This window comes from Dermacentor variabilis, chromosome 9, assembly GCF_050947875.1.
Source record: "Dermacentor variabilis isolate Ectoservices chromosome 9, ASM5094787v1, whole genome shotgun sequence".
Taxonomy (NCBI): Eukaryota; Metazoa; Arthropoda; class Arachnida; order Ixodida; family Ixodidae; genus Dermacentor; species Dermacentor variabilis.
In genome coordinates this window covers 74555054-74561179 of record NC_134576.1, presented here as the reverse complement: position 1 = coordinate 74561179, position 6126 = coordinate 74555054, and positions in this window count along the sequence as shown.

Genomic DNA, 6126 nt, shown 5'->3' with positions numbered 1-6126 from the left:
GAAATTATTGATCAGAAAAAGATTCAAGAACTCCAGAGTGAAGTGTTTCAAAGTCGGGTTGCAGTATCGTGGCTTCGATTCTTTCAAGAGGGACCTGGAATTTGGACATGCTTTGGCAGTGGAGGTTACCTACTGTGCTTGCTTAGTGGCTTGGCGCTGCACTCCTAAGCACGAGGTTGATCGCGGAATCAAATCCTGGCCGCTATAGGCCGCATTTACACGACGGTGAAACGGAAAGACGCCCCTGTATATTGTGCGTGTAGTGCCTTCACGTAGTCGAGGTCTTGGCACGTAAAAGGACGGAACATTAATTGAACTGTGGAAGCTAAGGAAGGGTAGAAGCATGCGCCCTGTGTTTGTTGAAACGGAAGCTGAGTGGCGTTTCAGTTTGACCAATGTATTGCTTATGATGCGTTTAGCACTCAAGCATGTAGATGGCATTTCTGATGTAGCAAGTAAAGTTTTCTTTGCCTATTAGGGGTAAAAATTGGCTGAAGACTTAGGTTGGTTAAGCCTGGAAGATTGCGAAAGCAATACCCTTGGCTGCGCCTTGGTTCGGCTGATGGTGTGGACATGGTTGCCCTTTGTTAAACTTGTGGCTATACATCATCCGACATATAGCGCAAGGCAGCGCGCCGACCACTGCGAGGAGCCGAGCTGTAGCCCCATTTATCCTCATAGCGTGACGTCACACCAGCGAGCGCCCTCTCTCGGTAGCGCCGTAGCAGCGGCGCGCAAGGCTTCGCCTCCACCATCGATGCCGCGAGCTGGGGCCCCGCCCCGTCTCTCGGTCTGGCTTGACGTCACGCGGTCACGTGATGCGCAGCTGTGTACGGAGGCGCCACGACCACCGATGGGCCGAAAGTGCGAGCAGTATTGCTTCGCAAAAAAAAATTCGAGACAGTACTGACGGTGGTCTGTGGTCATATGTGCGAACACCTTGCGACGGGGTTTATCGCTTGGGGGAAAGAAGGAGTTGATAGAAGGCTTAATTGTTTTCCAGGTTGTTAAGACATGGCGCAGGTTGCGTGAGTAGCGACAACCAATCTTTTGGCGGTTCCCTGAAAACATCCTTAAAGGGCCCCTCACCAGGCCCCATAGCAAATTTCGCTCATACGTTGAAAGTTGTTACGTGTCCGCCTGGAGCGTTCTACCGCAAAAAATTTCAAACTGGCTCATTAATAGCCGAGATAGAAATATGTCAGTGCCGCGAACCCATGATTTCAGAAGGCGAGCTCCACTGCCAAGCGGGACACTCTCTCCACTTGGCCCGTCTACACACCGCAAGCGAAATTCCTTCCCTGCGTTCTCCGATACCGGAACTCGAGGATCGTGTGCCGCATACGTCACGAGCCCCGCCTTGATTTTTTTTTTGTCTCCTCGCTTTTTTGCGGTGCGGTGAACTTCCGCTGACGGCGTCGCGCTCGAGCTGTTTGCGCGCTGTGCACGAGGACACTTCACTAGCGGTATAAGCCAGTGCTACACGAATACTGAGGCAGATACAAGCGAATCACAGAGCATGATCCCGCCCTGGAACACGGTAAAAAATGACGTAGTTTCAGTGCCTGCAGACATTCAGTTTGTGTGTTTTATCATTTCTCTAAGCTTTAATTCGTCTATTCAAGCACCATATTACACAAATAACAGATGTTGTTCTGAATAATTCGCGAATTCACGTGTCACCACGAGCGACGTCCAGGGTGTCTACCAACCGGTAAAACCGGGAATTCTCAGGGGTTTGGAATAGTCTGGAAATACTCATGAAAAAGTCAAGGAATTCGTGCTTCGATCAGGGAAAATTAGCTGTATTTTTATTGAAAGGGAACGAAAGTCGCGGTAATGCTCGCTCGCGTAACAGAGAGGAATTGTAACGAATCGACTTTGACGCCGTGTCGTCGGCTGGAGTAGTTTGCAGTGTACAGTCGACGCCAGATTTTTGGGACATGACCGATAATTCGGATGGCTTCGCAGCACTACCACGTGCCCCATACAGTCAATGTATAGGAACGGCTGAAATTTCGGACGCAAGAACCCTTCACCTTCTAATTTTCTGGACTTCTTGCCGTGAACGCAGGTCCGAAACGACATTAATCAAAGCTACCACCGATGCAATTTTGATTATCTCGCGGCCTCAAACTGGCACTCTCGCACACAGATCCGCTACGCAGATCCTCCTAGCTGCTTCGACCTTCGCTATTAAGGTTGTTGCTGTTCGGTGCCGTGTTTTTAATTAAATCAATTCGCCACTGTCAGCCATGGCACCGACTTCGTCTTTGTAATCCTCGCGATTGACTTCGAAGCTCGGAAAGCACGACGCGTTGCATAATGCCGCTTTTCAGAAGTCAACTTTGCCTCAATACAGCAATGTTACGCGGTGAAGCATACGCCAAGTATTCCGCTGAAGCCTAACAAGTGTGTGAAGGGGTAGTTGTCATGGTATAGGATAGGATATGATAGGATAGGAATAAACTTTATTTGTCCAACGGTTATTGCTGGCGGTGCCCAAGGCTAGGCTGCCTGGGGTCCATCGCCCGGGGAAAACTTTCCGAGGTCCTAGGCAATGGCCCTGGCCCGCTGGACGGCCCACTCCTGGTCTTCCAATGACTTGCTGAGGAGGGCGGCTTGCCATCTCTCAGCGAGGCGCCCCGCTTCAGAGGGTCCTGCCCCTTCCTCTTGGTCCAGCTTCCTCATGGTGTTGGCATTCCCCATGAACATAGGCCATATCGGCCCGTTCGTGCTCGCACCAGGGGCAGCCAGGCGACGGGTGCACCGCGGGCCACAGGTAGTGCAGATGGTAGGGTTTGCTGAAAGTGCCCGTCTACAACCGTCTCAGGTCGACCGCCTGGGACCTGTCCAGCCACCCGTGGGGTTGTGGATATTTCCTTCGTTCCTTCCTGTAGTGACCAAGCGCATCTCGCCACGTGGCCGGAATCTCTTCGACATCGCGGTCGGCGTCCCCGTGGTCCCCAGCTCCGTCCGCCGCGATTTGGGTTGTGTTGCTAAAGACAGCGGCGGCGCCGGACGGGGGTGGCCGTCGCCGTCACTCCTCCGCTGGGCTCCCGCACAGCATCGGCAGCGGCTGCCCTCTGGGTGACCGCGTCACGGCGGGTAAGCTGCCTCGCGACGAGGTGGGCGCTCTCGTTGTGGTTGGGCGGGGTGTCGGTGTGTCTTGGGCCGTTAGCATTGTAGTTGTAGTTGTTGTCGCGGCTGTTGTTGTTGTTAGTGCCAAGCTCCCCGAAGTGCGTGGAGAACCACTTGGGGGCTTGTTTGTAATCGTGCCGGACCCGAAGTCCCCGGCCCTGGCGTTGAGCATGCGCGCCACATCCGCGGACACCCAATTTTGGTGTAGTTCCGAATCGCTGATTTGGAGTCGCTAATGATCAGGCGATCATCCGCACCTCCGTGGAGTACCACGAGGGCTATGGCCATCCCCTCTGCTGCTTCGGCCGACGGCAGCCTCGCTGATGCCGTGACTCGGATCCTTCCCTTTGTATCTACGACTGCCATGGAGAAGGCGGGCGCCGCCGCCGCCGTCGGCCGGCCGGCCGTGTCGATCTTGCCGCTGTTGCTATTGCCGGTTTTGTCGTAGTAGTAGTAGTGATGGTGGGGTTGGTAACTCCGGTTCGTCTCGCACATTCCATTGTAGCGGCGGTGATGGTCTTTGTCCCTCGTGGCCATCACGGTCACCGGCTGGCCGTGGGTACCTAGCTGCATCGAGGAAGAGGACGCCTTCTCGTCTTCCGTGCTCCCCGAGGATTGCTACCGCCCTGCGTTTACGTCTTTGCACGTCATGCACCGGGTGCATGGGCTTCGGCATGTTGTCCCTCTGTATGGCGTCCCTGACTTCCGGTAGAAGTGTTTCCTTCCGTCCCCGCGCCTCGTGATATCGAATCCCAAGCAGGTCTAGGATTCGTCTCCCCGTTCTGGTGCTCAACAGCCTCTCCAACTGCGGGATTCTCTGCGCCTCGGTGATCCCCTCGAGTGTGTTGTGTACGCCCAGCTCGAGGAGTCTGTGGGTTGGCGTGTACTGGGGTACTCCCAGGGCGGTCTTGAAGGCCCTGCGGATGGCCACGTTCAGCTTGTCGGTCTCGCTCCTGTTCCAGTCGGCGTACGCGGCGACGTACGCTATGTGGTTCAGCGCGTACGCCTGTATCAGCCTCGTAACGTTGTCTTCCTTCATTTCTTTCCTCTTGTTCGCACGAGGTGTGTGGTGGCGGCCACTTTGTTGTCACGGGATACAGTATGCATTCCTTACAATATGTATCGTCACAGTACAGTATGTATCGTCAGATTGATACAGTATGTATCGTCACAGTACAGTATGTATCGTCAGATTGATACAGTATGTATCGTCACAGTACGAGCACCGATATGCCTAATAAGTGCACTGGGAGGCCTTCAGAGCTTTTTTGGACGTGCCTGTGGCGATTTAAGCCCTTAAGGAAGCCCTTAAGGAGTCCGAAAAATTGGACGTTGACTGTGCAACAGATCAAGAGGATACTTCAAATGGTCCGCGGGGCGAACGCGTGGCGGAAGGAGGACGAAAACACAAAGGACCGACTCATTGAGGAATGAAAGGAAAAGGAAGTGTGCCGCCGCTTCTTCGAAGGAGCTTCATCTAAAAAAAAACAGTGTTGGCTGACGCCGAGGTGTAGGTGACGGTCATCCAAACCAAAATAAATTCTTTAAAGCATTGGAACGCAACGCTGAGGCGCTGTGCGCGGGCTGAGAGTATGAAGGTAAAGTTGAGGCTGACTTTCCAGCTGTTGAGAGAGAATCCCACATGTGACAAAGTTCTGGCCGCATATCAATGAGCTTGCTATCAGGTGATAGAAATAGCTCATATTGCAAAATACTTGCTTCTGTATGCATCTTTTTATTTGTATTTGAAAATGCTCGACTCGATTTGCACACTCTAAGAACAGTTTACACCCTTTGGCTTGCCCCTTCTGCCACACAAAAATAATCGTCATCTGCCTTGATGCGTTTCCTTTCTTTATCGCTGCAAGCCCGGAACTTTCCAGTAGCGAATGGCACGCGCGTTATCAGCATAGAACAGTTTACACCCTTTGGAGTGCCCCTTCTGATAACGCGCGTGCCGTTCGTCACTGGAAAGTTCCGGGCTTGCAGCGATAAAGAAAGGAAACGCATCAAGGCAGATGATTATTTTTGTGTGGCAGAAGGGGTAAGCCAAAGGGTGTAAACTGTTCTTAGAGTGCAATAGGCTTTACCATTCTTTTTCGAATATATTTTATTCGCTGTGCATTTTACTAACCTGTCCCTTCTATTTCCTTCTTGAATAAAATAAACACTACTCCTTAGTATTCAAACTGGATTAAGTCGTCTTTTTTATTTTTTAACATGGGTGTCACCGCGTCTTGACATAAACCAAAGTTCTGTGCCACTTGCGAATTTCGCAAAAGCACTCAGGGCAAACCTGGAAAACTCGGGAAATTGGGAAATTTCAACTTGGTAGACACCCTGGACGTCACAGCTAGTGCAAACGCGTGTACTTAGGCATGCTATCACGTGTACGTCATCCTCCGGCTTGGAGCGCGGCGGCCACGAGGAGAAGGGAAAATCGCGTTCGGCTTGAAATTTCGCGTCTTTCCGCGGCGCGTAGCGATGCAGCACTTTGCAGACGCGATCGTTATCGCGCAATCTATGTTCTGCTCTTGTCAGCTCAAAAGGGCCAGACCTGGTGAGGGGCCCTTTAAGGCGGTCGCGTTTGGACGATATCTGGTGCTTGTTTAAAATGTGGCCACAATGGTAGGAAACGATCAGTGAGCAATGTAGGATTTGGCGGTCGTAGCTGTAGGGATGAACTTGGGGCAGGAACTAGGCGAGCAGGGTTTATTAGCAGTATTTACATATTAAGCAAGGTACATTGGCAGTCTAGCGCGACTCCCATATGGAGCCCGCAAGACTAACATACAGCAAACAGTTTACGAGCACACAGCTCACTAGTACATTTTAGCATCACAACGAGCACTCAGCTACCGACGACGAGCACACACCAGCAGCCGACAAACGCTGCTTATAAGCTGTCCGCTCGACGTCATCGTTCGACGTCACCGTTCGAAGTCCCCGTGGACGGATTCCCAGTGGACGGAAACGTTCGTCCAG